The sequence below is a fragment of the Phacochoerus africanus genome, chromosome 8, assembly GCF_016906955.1.
Source record: "Phacochoerus africanus isolate WHEZ1 chromosome 8, ROS_Pafr_v1, whole genome shotgun sequence".
In the NCBI taxonomy this organism is placed as follows: Eukaryota; Metazoa; Chordata; class Mammalia; order Artiodactyla; family Suidae; genus Phacochoerus; species Phacochoerus africanus.
This window is the reverse complement of record NC_062551.1, coordinates 17,790,250-17,805,758: the sequence shown is the minus strand read 5'-3', so window position 1 is coordinate 17,805,758 and position 15,509 is coordinate 17,790,250. Positions and strand designations below refer to the sequence as shown.

At 40.9% G+C, this 15,509-nt stretch overlaps 1 protein-coding gene across 1 annotated transcript in view; it reads left to right on the top strand.

The window, feature by feature from the left end:
• Positions 1 to 15,509, top strand: part of TANGO6 (transport and golgi organization 6 homolog) — a 199,039-nt gene that overhangs the window by 120,518 nt on the left and 63,012 nt on the right. The window lies entirely within an intron of this gene.

The following is a 15,509-nucleotide window of genomic DNA, read 5'->3' as shown; positions in this document are numbered from 1 at the left end:
TCCAAGCATTTAAATTCCTTTATCAGTTAAAGAAAAATCTCAGGAAAGTGAAATTACAAGATTTTTTTTTTTTTTTTTGCCCTTTGAAGAAAGACCAACTTTCTATATTTGTCTTTGGTCTTAAATATGAGTCTGAAACATGCCAGACAAATGCACCATCATGAGAAATGATTTTCTCACAGTAGGTGTGAATGTCAAGTACTACAGGATCCAGTGCGAGCTCTGACCTGCATTTGTGTGTCTCATTGTGCTTGTCGCTCTGAGGTGGAACATGTACCGTATAGAGGTGGCATCAGCATCACATGCGCTTTCTCTGTAACGTCTGGCAGGGCTCTACCATTGGGATGATGAACGCTGAAAATGTGCATTGCTCAGTCTCCGCAGGCCAGTCCAGATCACTTCCTGTGGTGAGAGTGAAGGTGGGGGTGAAGGACGAAGTCGAGTGGAGAGAGGGCTCACTCCTCCTTACCCATTCCTATAATTAGCCCAGTTTCCCAAACTGCCTCCTGGCGTTTCAAAGCATATTCCTTCAGTTCTCAAAGTTCTAATCTTCCCGTAGCCTCCTCTAACAGATATCCAGCCATAAACATTGCCTTAGCTTTAACTGCTACTTTCTAATTCTCCTTAGCAACTTGTCCAGGTGCATAGATGAGATGGCTTATTGAAAATCCTTTAAGGGAAATGAAAGCCCGTTTTTACACAGAGCCAGTATCCTTAGTTTCCTAATGGTGTGGAAATCCTTGTGACAGCCACTTTTAGAAGTGCCCTCATTTCAGTGGCCTGGGCCTTGGGCTCTCCCTAGCCCTAGTCTTCTTTGCAGCAGGGGGATTCCTTGGGAGAAGGAGGCCCACAGTAGGAGGCAGGTGCCGTGCACCACCGCTTCCTCTTGGCTTCAATTCCCTAACCACACCTACTTTTCTTGCTGCTACTTACTAGGCAATGGTGAAAAATCAGCAGGAGCTTTTTTCTTTCCATTAAAAAAATTAAAGTATCATATACACATAGGAAAGTATATAAAATACACTAATTTTATTAGTATAGTTCTGTGGTTCTTAACATATTTGCCATCACCCATATCACTAGAGAGAAATTTCGAGGAGTTCCCTGGTGGCTCAGCAGGTTAAGGATCTGGAATTATTACTGCCGTGGCATGGGTTCAATCCCTGGCCGCAAAGCTTCTGCATGCCAAGAACACAGCCGAAAAAAGCAGGGGGGACTGCTAGCAACCCATAAAATTTCCTTTTTTCCCTTCCTAGTCTACATGTGCCCCAGAGGTATGCCCTAGTCTGACTTTTTATCACCATCATTTATTTTGATTGTCCTTGAACCTCATTTTAATGGAATTAAATCTCCATGTTTCCAGTAAGTTGCTAGATCTGAACACTTGAGTAAATTCAGGTCAAATGGGGTGGGGGGCAAGAATATATCATAGGCTGTGCTGTACATTGTATTTCTTGCTGTCTCACATTACGAGGCCTATGATGTCTGGTGTCTCCTTTTAGTAATGGGAAGATTGATCAGTGTGTTTGGGGTAGGATACATCTAAAATACACTTCCCCATCAACCTTCCTCCTAGTGGTTTTAAGTAACCATTAGTGATTATTGCCTAGATTGTTGCTGTTGTTTCATAAAGGTTGTATTTTTTGCACATTAGGAAACAGGTACAGAGAGGGCTACTAACTTGCCTAATGTTGTACAGCTAATTAATGATGGATCCAGAATTTGAACCCAGACGGTCTGACTCCAGACCCAGTCTCTCACTCAGTCTGCATCCTGAACATTCTCATGTTAAGCATCTTTTTCCTGCCATTAACATGCATATTTTCCACATCCTCAATAATTTTTAATGCTTGCATTGTATCATTTGGATGTATCAGAGTTTTTTTCAGCTGATCAGCTTACAGGTTGCTCTAATTTTTCACTATTATAAATGACAATGAGATGCATATTCTTTTTTTTTTTTTGTCTTTTTGTCTTTTTGTTGTTGTTGTTGTTGCTATTTCTTGGGCCGCTCCCTCGGCATATGGAGGTTCCCAGGCTAGGGGTTGAATCGGAGCTGTAGCCACCGGCCTACGCCAGAGCCACAGCAACGCGGGATCCGAGCCGCGTCTGCAACCTACACCACAGCTCACGGCCACGCCGGATCGTTAACCCGCTGAGCAAGGGCAGGGACCGAACCCGCAACCTCATGGTTCCTAGTCGGATTCGTTAACCACTGCGCCACGACGGGAACTCCGAGATGCATATTCTTATAGCTAAATCTTTATACAGATCCATGATAATTTCCTAGGAAAATTTTCTAAAAGTAGAATATGTTAAAAGCATATATACATTTTATTTATTTTTTATTTTTTATTTTTATCTTTGACTTTTTAGGGAAAGGAAGGGTGTGAGGCTCCTGAAAAGGGTATGCCCTTTTTGCATGTATGTTTTTCTTTTTCTTTTTTTCTTTTTAGGGCCACACCCATGGCCACACCCAGGCTAGGGGTCAGATCTGAGCTGTAGCAATGCGGAATCCAGGTCACGTCTGTGACCCACTCCACAGCTCACGGCAACCCCAGATCCTTAACCCACTGAGTGGGACCAGGGATCGAACCCACATCCTCATGGAAACTAGTCAGGTTCATTACCGCTGAGCCACAACAGGAACTCCAAAAGCATGTATACATTTTAAAACATGTTTATTACTAAATTGCATTCCTGAGGAATTATGTCATTTTATATCTCAATGTTTGAGAATATTTGTACTCTCATTAGCACTATATATGCTGTGTGTTATTTTTATCAAGCAGGTATATAAAGAAACACTGTTATGCTTTTACTTCCAATTATTCAGTTGATAGTGTTAAATATTCATCATATTTTTATTGGCTAAACTTTGTGTGTGGAATCTGTGTGTGAATTGCCTATTCCTATCCTTCCTTTTTCCATTGAGGTGTTGATTTTATTACTCAATTTATAAAAGCTTTATATATTTACAGATCTTGAAGCACTAACATTTATATTGTAAATATTTTCTTTGGGTTGTTGTTTACGTTTTACTTTTGTTCATATTTTCTGTTTCATTTGTTTTGAAACACAGAAGTTTTTTATTTTGATGTAGGAACATCTGTCTTTTCCTTTATGGTGTCTATCTTACATAGAAAGGCTTTCTTCAACCAACATATATAAGGATGAATTCATGTATTTTAGTCTGTATGCTTTTAATCCTGTAGAAGGACTTGCGTGTCATTTCTTTCTTTCTTTTTTTTTTTTATTGCCGCACCTGCAACATATGGAAGTTCCCAGGCTAGGGGTTGAATCAGAGTTTCAGCTGCCAGCCTATGCCACAGCCATAGCGACGCCAGATCCAACCTACACAACAACTTGCAGCAATGCCAGATCTTTAACCCACTGAGCAGGGCCAGGGATTGAACCCATATCCTCATGGATACTAGTTAGGTTCATTAACACTGAGCCACAATGGGAACTCCCTAGAAATTTAATCTTAATACATTGCTAAATGACCAGTCCCTCTGAGTGTTTCTCCACTCCCTCCTAGGTGGCCATTGTCGATGTTGACAATAATCTGTGGACTATTATACGTTATTGCATTTTTTATTGTTTTGTTTTTATTTTTTTTATTACTTAAATGAATTTATCACATCTGTAGTTGTATAATGATCATCACAGTCCAATTTCACAGGATTTCCATCCCACAGCCCAAGCACATCCCTGCACCCCCCAAACTGTCTCCTCTGGAGACCATAAATTTTTCAATGTCTGTGAGTCAGCATCTGTTCTGCAAAGAAGTTCAGTCTGTCTTTTTTTCAGATTCCACATGTCCACATTTGATGTTGGTGTCTCATTGTATGGCTGACTTCACTTAGCATGATAATTTCTAGGACCATCCATGTTGCTAAAAATGCTGGTATTTCGTTCATTTTAACGGCTAATATTCCATTGTGTATATGTACCACATCTTCTTGACCCACTCCTCTGTTGATGGACATTTGGGTTGTTTCCTCGTCTTGACATGTTATTGCATTTTCTAAGTTTTTTAAATGTGTAGCATCAAATGTCTGTGCCCAAAATATTGAGTTGGTATTTGGGACAATACCTGACAAAGGGTATTGAATACATCCGTGAAGGTATTTCCTTCTGAGATTGCCTAGAGCGTTATTCCTGATCTGATGTCGACTCCACCCCTTTCTCACCTATGCCAGATGCAGTATCTTCTCTCTCTTCAGTAGAGCTGGACCAGCACTACCCAGTTCTTTGTTCCTCCAGATCAGTGATTCTCAAATAGGGGAGGAGGAGGAAGAATTTTGCACTCCTGCCCAGGGAGACATTTGGCAGTATCTGGAGACAGTTTTAGTTATTACAGCTGCGGCTACAGGACAGGCCCCTACAACCAAGGACTGTCTGGCGCCAAATAACAGTAAGGCTGCTCTTGATGCCCCCTGTCCTAGAGCTGGTGTTTCTGCTTTATAACATCACTCAGATATGTTGGTTAAATCCAGGACTGCCATGTACAACTGTGCAAATTATTTACAGCCTCAGAAGTTCCAAGAGTCATCATTGTATGAATGGCATGGCCTGGAGCTGTCCATTACTCAACTGTGCAGTCATGCTAGTGGCCTTGACTGTTCTCTAGCCTGTCCTGCATCTCAGTTACATCTTAGATTGCCATCTCACTGGAGAGCGTTTGAAACAATTCTTCATTCCTTTTTGCAATGTATTTATAAATCCTTTCAGATGTGGGAGCTAATCTTATCTATTTTATACCAATCTCAGCAGCATACTTTCTAGTAGACAGCTTCTTCTGCTATCTGCTGAATATAGGAGTATGTCCTTATTAGAGCCTGTGGTCACCCTTGGAGATATGCCTCCTTTTTTGCCTGACTTGTACATTTAATGAGCCATAATAAGGACGAAAGGATATTTTTACATTATCCCTTGTATTTAGGGAATATTTTATATCCTTTGCTAATATTTATTTCTCATTCCAAGGAAAAGACGGAGCAATAAATGAAATTGCTTTTATTTGTATATGGCTGCATCTGAATCTTGAGTTTGGATCAGAAGTCCTTGATGGAGGAGCTCTCTTGTGGCCAGCAGGTTAGGGATTCCGTGTTGTCACTGCTGTGGTGCAGGTTTGATCCCTGGCCTGGGAACTTCCACATGCTGTGGGTGCGGCCGCCAAAAAAAAAAAAAGAAAAGGAAAGAAGTCCTTGATGGAAAAACAGTTTCCACCTCTGCCCATAAGAATACCCAAACATTCTTTGAATTCTAATTTAATTTCCTGCTTTTGTCAAGTTCTAAGCCATATAAATTCCTGGGTTATTTGATAGCTCTTCCTAATGCTCAAAGTTTTTTAATCTTGAATATGCTTGGTTTTTTTTTTCCCCTTAATTTTGGGAGTAGGGGCATCAGTGTAGTTCAGTTCAGAGCTATTTTTTGAGGGGCACTGGATGGAAGTTTCTGCCCTGGGGCTGGAAATAGGAGTGTAAGGAAGCCAGGCAGTTCCTTCTCGGAGCTTATGTTTAGTCAGAGAGGTCAGCTCATACACACATCATCTCCGTAAGGTGACCTCTTCACGTCAGGAGAGGCCTCTGTGGAGTATCGCGGAGCCCAGAGGAACTGGTCTTGTCTGTCCTTTTTCTCTTCGGACCATGCAATTGAATGTCGCAGCATGCTGCAGGGCCGCACCAGTTCCTCGTCGTTACCAGGCACAGCAGGTCAGTTTTTGAAAAATAGCTCTTGTATGTTAGCTTTCAGAGATTTTCAGCTCACAGCATAGCCTGAACTAAAGTGAAAAGGTAGGTTGGATGTGTGAGTAATTGGATGTCAGTGGGGGAGGTTCAGCATTCGTAGAATTTCAGCAAAAATAAACAACAGTCAAGGGTTAGAGTTTACATATTTTGAAAGGAAAAATTTTCAGCAAAATTCAGAGGATGAAATAAAAGCTTTTTGCCAAGTCTGCCCAGGTTAGGATCAATATAGTTCAATTCAGCAAATACTTACATTGCTATAAATTGGAAATACTCATCTGGCCAGAATTGAAGGTTGAAGTTCTTTTCATCCTTCTCTTTTTCTTCCTCATGTCTTCCTAATTCTTTTGAGAAGTATAACTTTAACAATCTATTTATCGACCTTTCCCCTCCTAATCGTATCAGTAATCCATTATGATTTTAGACAATTTGGAAAACAGAAGAAGTACAAAAAAGAAAGTAGGAGTTCCTGTTGTGGCTCAGCGGTTAACAAACCCAACTAGGATCCATAAGGATGCGGGTTTGATCCCTGACCTCTCTCAGTGGGTCAAGAATCCAGCGTTGTCCTGAGCTGTGGTGCAAGCCGGCAGCTATGGCTCCGATTTGACCCCTATCCTGGGAACCTCCATATGTCGCAGGTGAGGCCCTAAAAAGCCAAAAAAAAAAATAATAGTAATAGTCAGTAGTCTCACCATTCTAAAGTAACCACTCTTTACTTTGGTGTTTCTTTCTAGTTCTGTTTCTTTCTCCACTTTGTAATTACGCTATATGGGTGCTGCTTTTTTCATTTAACATTTATAAGCAGTTTTCCATGTCATTAAATATTTTTTGAAAATATAACATTCATTGGTTGTTATAATTAATAATCTGAATTTATCATAATTGTATTTAATTATCTTCTAGAGAGTTAATTAGGTGTTTCTATTTCCCTACTTTATGAGGAACTTTATGAGGACCATGAGAAGTGTGCTATTGATTATTCTCATACCTAAATCCTTTGGTGAATCTTTGATTCTTTCCTTAGGATCGATTCCTACAGGGAAAACGACTAGGTCATAGTATGTGCACACTTTGAAGGCTCTTGATCTTTAGTGTTAAGTTACTTTCCAGAAGTGTACACTTTTGTCAGCAGTGAATGAGTCTGCCAATGCCTTACAGACAAAAATTATTCCATGGCTTCAGACCTGTTTCCTAACCCTGACCAGTCATCTCTAAAATGTGTACTTTGTTCCCAGAATGAATGGAGGAACCTGTCATCCCTAGGGGTAGATGGCTGGATGAAGGGAAGGAGGTCAGGGAGGGACTGATGGATGGAAGGGTGGATGCATGACTCAGGGTGGACCCATTGCTGTCCTAGAAGAGCAGCTCAGATCTGGTAGTGTCATTATGACCTACAAAGAAAAGCACTTAATTATTTTTAGAGGCAGAACATAGCCTTCTAAAGAGCAAGCTCAGACAAGTTCTAGTTCACTCTGGATCAGAAACTTTTAAAAATGAGCGCAGAAATAGAAAGCCAGAGTCATGTTGCTTCATCTGAAGAGTTTAGCTTCAGTGAACTCTGTAGGACAGTTCAGGAATTAATATTTGGAATGAGGTGTGAGGGGAGAGAACTAGATCTCAGGTCTCTGTTGGAGAATGCCATGGCAACTAGAGTGACACCAGGAGTGCCCAGGCACAGCAGCTTCTGCTTCTGGCTTAGAGGGCATCTTTTCTCACATTCCTCTATATTCCAGGAAGAGGGTGGGTCCTGGGCTATAGGGTGTAGTTCTCACTCTTACAGCCTGCAGAACATCCTTGTTTAATGTGCTATGTCAACTCTTTTCCATATCACCTGCTTCATTTTTAAGTTTTAGTTCAACATTCACTTTGCCACTTCACAGCTCATCCAAGTGATGAGCAATCCATGATCCCATCCAGCTCCAGGATGCAGCCCATAATCTAATTTCAGAAAACCAGTCATCTGATCAGAGAGGAGCAAATTCAGCCCCAGCCTCTGCTCTGACAAACACCTTCTTCTAGCCCATTGTAGAAAACAAAAGGAAATGGAATAATTGGATTTGTCTAGCAGGCTACTGTGAGTCCAGTGGGGGCCTAGGGACTAAGATGAGGGGGAGGAGCTTTTTTTTTTTAATTTTCTTTTATTTTTACTTTTTAATTTTTTGCTTTTTGGGACCGCACCCGCGGCACATGGAAGTTCCCAGGCTAGGGGTCAAATCCAAGCTACATTTGTCAACCTACGTCACAGCCACAGCCACAGCAACTCGGGATCTGAGCCGCGTCGGCGACCTACATCACAGCTCACGGCAACGCCAGATCCTTAACCCACTGAACGAGGCCAGGGACCGAACCCACAACCTCATGGATCCTAGTTGGGTTCGTTAACCACTGAGTCAAAAAGGGAACTCTGGAGGAACTTTTAAATAGCTGCATAATATTTTATAGTATAGAGGAATTCCCATTGTGGTGCAGCAGAAACAAATCTGACTGAGAACTATGGGGTTGCGGGTTTCATCCCTGTGGGTTAAGGATCTGGCGTTACCGTGAGCTGTGGTGTAGGCTCAGATCTGGCGTTGCTATGGCTGTGGCATAGGCCAGTGGCTACAGCTCTGATTCGACCCCTAGCCTGGGAACGTCCATATGCCACGGGAGCGGCCCTAGAAAAGGCAGAAAGACACGCACAAGAACTATTAATGCATTTTCCTACCAAATAATGTATAAGACCAGTCAAGGAATATAAGACTAGTCAAGGAATAACACATCACCTTTAAAAGTATCTTACTCAACAAAAGTTGTTTAAAGGTACGGAACTATAATCAGTCACCTTTAGGGCATTCTAATTAGGTAGTTTCCAGAAATATTTAAACTTTTAATTTACTGATTTCAAAATGTTAGTTTATGGGCTTTTTCTTTCATAATATATGTTTTGATTCCCTGTGTGTAATAATAAAGGACCTCAACACACTGGCTTAAAACAACCACCATTTATTTGTTCAGAATTGTGTAATATGGGCAAGGCTTGGCATGGACAGCTCATCTCTGCTCCTCATGGTGTTGCCTGGGCTCAGCTGGTGGTTCTTCTGCTCCAGGCAGTATAGGCTGGGCTCTCCCAGGAGGTTGCGTTCAACTGGGACCTTGACTCGGGTGCCTTCGTGCTCCTCCACATGGTTCCGTCTGTCCCTGCATGTGGACACCCGTCATTCAGTAGTTGAAGCCAGACTTCTTTTCAGCACAGTGAATCTATTCCCAGAGAACAAAAGCAGAAGTTCCCAGGCCAGTTAAGAGCCAAACCTAGAAGTGGCTTAGCACGACTTCCACCACATTCTACTGTCAAAGTAGGACAAAACCACAAAGTAAGTCATAGGTACAAGGGGACGGAAAGTAGCCTCTGTTTCTTGATGGGAAGAAACACGTTCGGGATGGTGTGTTGGCAGGCATAGCTGTATACGAACTGTTACACTGCCTAAAGTGTACAGATAAAAATCCAGTCTCTCCCAAGTAGTAGTTATTTTCCCAAGGTGAGCAATGATGATAGTTTGGTATATATTCTTTCACACCTTTCCCTGTGTTCCTACAGCTATATGCAGACTTACACGGGCTTTTTATATGGGCTTTTTTTCTCTTTTACTAAAACAGAATCCTAATATACTGTTCATTTTATTATTGTTACAAACTATTAGTCTGCAGTTTGCTTTCTTTGAAATCAGCGTTAGCGAGGTGTAATTTACATACAATAAAATGCTCCCAATTTAAGTGTACATCTCAGTGGGGTTCAGTATGAACTCATGTAACCATCACTACAGTCAAAATATAGGACAATTTTCATTACCTCAAAAAGTTCCTTTATGCCCAAATCATCTCCTATTCCATACTCCAACCCAGGCAGCCGCTGATAGGTTTTCTGTTACTACAGATTAGATGTGTCTTTTCTAGAGTTTCATATAAATGGAATGCGAAGTGAGTTTCTTTTTGTGTCTGAATTCTTTTATTCAGCAAAAGTTTTTGAGATTCATCCATGTTGTGTATATTAGTAGTTTACTACCTTTTATTGCAAAGTAGTATTTTTTACTTTTTATGAATATACCATAATTGTTCATGCATTTACCTCTTGATGGACATTCAGATTATTTCCAGTTTTGAGCTATTACGAGTGTAGCTGCCGTGAATATTCTGGTACAAGTCTTAGTGTGAATGAATATATATACATTTCTCTTGGGTGAGTACTCAAGAGTGGACTTGCTGGGTTGTATGGTAGGGGTATAAGAAACTACCAAATGATTGTCCAATGTAGTTATACCATTTTACATTATGACCAGCAAGGTTTTGAGAGTTCCAGATGCTCCATGTCCCTACCAACACTTAGTGTCCTTTTTTATTAGTTTTTGGTGATTTTAATGAATCTATAATGGCATCTCATTTTGATTTTAATTTGAGGTTTTCATTTGTATTTCCCTGAAGATTAATTATGTTGAGCTCTGTCTTTTCATGTACTTCTTTTCTTTTGTTTAATTTTTTTGTCTTTTGTCATTTTAGGGCCGCATCCATGGCATATGGAGGTTCCCAGGCTAGGGGTTGAATCGGAGCTGTAGCCGCCAGCCTACACCACAGCTCACAGCAACGCTGGATCCTTAACCCACTGGGCAAGGCCAGGAATTAAACCCCTGTCCTCGTGGATATTAGCCGGTTTTGTTAACCACTGAGCCACGACGGGAACTCCCTCATGTACTTATTTTCTATTCACGTATCTCTTTCATGAAGTAACTGTTAAAATCTTTTTCCATTTATTAATTGGATTATTTCTCTTTATTTCTCCAAATCTTTTATTTATTTATTTTTGTCTTTTTGCCTTTTCTAGGGCCGTTCCCGAGGCATATGGAGGTTCCCAGGCTAGGGGTCGAATCAAAAACGTAGCCACCGGCCTACGCCAGAGCCACAGTAATGTGGCATCTGAGTCGCATCTGCGACCTACACCACAGCTCACGGCAGCACCGAATCCTCGACCTACTGAGCAAGGCCAGGGATCGAACCCACAACCTCATGGTTCCTGGTTGGATTTGTTAACCACTGTGCCACGACGGGAACTCCAATTTCTCCAAATCTGTATTGAGTTGTAGGAGTCTAATGTGTGGAGTAGATACAAATCCTTTGTCAGCCGTATGTATTTCAAGTATTTTCTACCAGTCTTTCCTGAATGGTGTCTTTTGAAGAGCAGACATTACTTTTTCTTGTTAAAATAATATTTATTTATTATAATATTAAGTAAATATATAAAAACTAAAATTAGTTACATATTTTAGCTCATTTGCAGCTTTAAAAATATATACATGTAATATTTTAGTGCCAACTAAAATTGATGACTTTTTTTTTTTAGGGCTGCACATGCAGCATATGGAGGTTCCCAGGCTAGGGATCAAATCGGAGCTGCAGCTGCCAGCCTGTACCACAGCCACAGCAACTTGGGATCCGAGTCAAGTCTGCCACTTACACCACAGCTCATGGCAATGCTGGATCTTAAACCAACTGAGTGAGGCCGGGAATGGAACCCAAGTTCAATGAGAACAGAAGTCAGGTGCCTGTGGTACAAATGGAGAATAGAGACTTGACCTGTCTTCCTGTTGCAAGTTGTGTTGGGCGCCTTGGGGAAGTAAGGCCAGAAGAGAGGGTGGGACAAACCACAGAGAGCCTCGAAGGCAGGGCAGAGGTGATGGGCATTTAGGAATCACCATGGATTCTTAAGAAAGGAAGCAACATGATGAGAGATTTGTAGGTGTGGTTGGCAGGGGCATGAAAGATGAGTGGGAAAGGAGAGACTGGAGCCAGAGAGATAGCTAGGGGGCTGTTGTGGTATTCTCTGCATAAGGAGATGAAGGCTTTGATTAGAGGGATGTCTGTGAGAATGGGGAGAAAAAGTAGATATTATAGGCAATTCAGAAGGAGAAATGAGAGACTGTCATCTTTTTTAACATTTAGTGGAGATGGAGTTATAATCCACCCAGCAAATCTACCCAGTTATTCTCAAAGAAATGTTGAGAGGCTCAAATGAAATAATACATATGTATAAAATCACTTACAGAGGGTTCTCTTATGGCGCAGCAGGTTAAGGATCTGGTGTTGTCACTGCAGTGGCTTAGATCACTGCTGTGCTGTGGGTTCAGTCCCTGGCCCAGGAACTTCCATATGCCACAGGCATGGCCAAAAAAAAAAAAAAGTTCAAAAAAATCACGTACAAATATTTGAGTATCATTATATAGTTACCACTATATTACTTCCTGTTCTGGGGTAGCCAAATACCAGGTAAAAAGACAGGACCATCTACAGTGGCATCCATTGGGCAGGTAAATAGGAATTTGACATTTGGACTTAATCTTGAAATACATTTTACCTTTCTCTGTCAGAGGTGCAGTACACACTGTGACTCTGGAGTCATAACTTCCTAAGTTTTGCTCTTCAGTCTAATATTTAATAGCTATGAACAAGTTGCATAACCTCTCTGTTCCTTGTCTGTAAAATGGGGGTCGTTAAGGTGGATAGATACCTGACAGGGTGGTTATGTAATTAAAAAGATAACATATGTAAAGCATTCAGACCAGAATCTTTCATGGTAAAGGGCGAATAAATGTTGGTTGCTATTATTTTCCTGTTACTTTTGAGTGAGTCCAACATATTCCTCCATTCTCCCAAGGCAGAAGCCAGCCCTGAGTAACCAGCACTTCAGACAATAAAACGGGGCATCATCCTGGCCTGTTCCAGAATACAAACCCGAGTTGAGCACTTGTTATATTCCAGGTTCTCTGTTAATGGCTTTGCGTGCATGTTCTCACACAATCCTTGAAATGGCCCTACAAGGTGATTCCTATTATCATCATTACTCCCATTTTACAGAAAAGGTGACAGGCTCAGAGTAGTTAGTGACTTCCCCATGTCACCCTGGATCAGGGCCTCAAAGCCTGGTCTCTCTGGTTGCAGAGTTCATGTCCTTAATCATAGCTATAATAAATAGCTGCTTGCTGTAATACCGATTTTTGTTTTAATTGATAGGGAGGCTGTAAAAGGCAAATTATATTGTGAAATTAGAAGCTGCCTAATATAGGCATGAACTTTTAAAGGGAGAATGTACCTGGGTGACTTCAGTATCAACAGGGAATTAATTTCTGTAGCAAAACAAAACAAAACAGAAACACCTTGGTGCTTCTATATTGGGAAATTGCCTGGTTGACAAGTTCTGTGTGGCCCTTGGGCAGAATCTGACCTTCTGCCTGTTTTTGTACAGCCCATGAGCTAGGAATGGTTTTCACATTTTTTAATGGTTGGAGAGGGGAAAGCAAAGGAAGAATTTTATTTTGTGACGTGAAATGGAAATTTTGTTGCCAAAAATGCAGTTTCATTGAAACAGTCATGCTGGGGTTCCTGGCTTAAGGACCCATCATTGTCTCTGTGAGGATGCGGGTTTGATCTCTGGCCTTGCTCAGTGGGTTAAGGATCTGGCGTTGCCACCAGCTGTTGGCATAGGTCACAGATGGAGCTCAGATCTAGTGTTGCCATGGCTATGGCATAGGCCAGCAGCTGCAGCTCCAATTCAACCCCTAACCCAGGAACTTCCATGTATATGTCAGGTGTGGCCATAAAAAGAAAAAAAAAATGCCACACTTATTTATAACGTCCTATAGCTGTTTTTGCACTACAGTGGCAAAGTTGGGTAGTTACAATGACAAACAGGAATTGGCCCTTGAAGCCAAAAGTATTTACTATCTGGCTCTTTACAGAAGACCGCTGACCCCTATTCTACGGTAACCCTTATTTAGGGACCTATATATGTTTATTTGGCAGCCCTTCATTGCTTGCTTTTCAACAGTTTTTTGGAAGTGACTCATCTTTCCAAATCATTCTTAAGTCCCTCCCCGACACACCCCTCAAATCAAGCTTTGTATCCTACTTTAAACAGCAGAAACCTTACCCTTTATAATTAGATCCCTTTAAATAGATTTGAGTAGATGTTGCATTTCTTTTGTGAAATCACAAGCTGCAAGAATCATTAGCTCAGGAGATACAAGATGCCATTGGCAAAGAGTCTTTTATTTAGAAAATGACAATTACAGTCAGCACTACCTATCTGCGGGTTCCACATCTGCAAACCCATGGATAGGGAGGGCCAGCTAAAAAAACCAGAAAAAAGAGCCATGGATTTTTATATCCTCAGGGGGTCCCGGAATCAATCCCCTACAGATACGAAGGGAGGATTGTATACTTGAATGTTTCAGTGTTTTATTCTGCTGTAATTTTTATCTTCACTGTCTTTATACTTTCATCTTATCTCATGCCCCTAATTCCAATTTAGAGGAAATTAAAGCATTAATTTGAATTCTTTATTGTGTCTGTGAAAGGACACAAGACAATGAAGCATCTGATTTTCTCTTTTATTCACAAGTTTTTAAATTCTTAGATTTTTGAAATAGATTTTTTGTTTGTTTGTTTTTAGGGCCATCCCCGCAGCATATGGAGGTTCCCAGGCTAGGTGTCAAGTTGGAGCTGTAGCTGCCAACCTACGCCACAACCACAGCAACACAGGATCCAAGCCACATCTGCGACCTACACCACAGCTCACAGCAACACTGGATCGTTAACCCACCGAGTGAGGCCAGGGATCGAACCCACAACCTCATGGTTCCTGGTCAAATTCATTTCCACTGCACCACAATGGGAACTGCTGAAATAGATTCTTGCATTCACTTTGACATATGGACTTGCAAGAGAGTAAATCAACAATCCTAATTGAAATATGATATTCCCTTTAGAAAGAAGTTGTAACTTAGTTTTCTTTTTGCTGGGCCTGATGTGGTAAAGACTGATTTCATAGCGCTTGAGGGATTTTTCAGTTAATAATTTAAACATGAAGTTATATTCTCAATCCACAGACTTCCTCATTTATGTTTGTCAATATTATGAGGCTAACTAATACTTGGGCATGCTTTAACACGTTTGGACATTTATGTAGCAAATTAATTAAGTCACTGGGATGGGTTTATACTTTCATCATTAAAGAATTGTAATTCATTGAAAATATCTAGCTTTTTTTCTTCTTTCATCTTTTAAAATAATTTATCATAAACCTGGAACTTCCTTGTGATCATATTTCTGTGCTTTATTTTGTTAACTTCCCCCTTCAAGAGAATTCCACCATGTTTCTAAGTCTGTTTCTGTCTCACACATACTTTTCAGGAGAACTGATCTCTTTGTCTAGTCAGTAACACCCTGGGGTAGAGTCAATCATTGTAGATTTTCCTTGTAGGGTGACTTTGTTGTGTAAACTGAAAGTTTATATTCCAATTAAACTGATCTTGGAGTTCAGTGAACTTTCGAGATGCAATGAGTAACCTGGTTAATAGGTAACTATAGAAGTCTTGGCATCCCCCATTACAAACTGTCTTTGTTTCTGTGTTGCTTTAGTGCATTGAGTTGCCAAATATCCATTGGTACAAAGCATTTCCTGTACATTGTTTTACTTTGTCCCAAAGATATTTATCTGTGGCCCTTATTTGCACATCGCTCTTATTTGAAGACACGGAAGGAAAACATCCTTTTGCAAGTCAAAGTGTGAAGTCGGGTCTCTGGCTCTCCTTTCAGTGCCCCTCACTGACCTCTTTTCTCCCCTCCCCTAAAACTTTCTTCTACAGGCTTGACTGCCACTAGAAGGTCATCAGACTTCAGAAATTATTTCAAATCTTTCTTGTTCCTTCCCAGCTTATAAAAAGGATGTGGCAG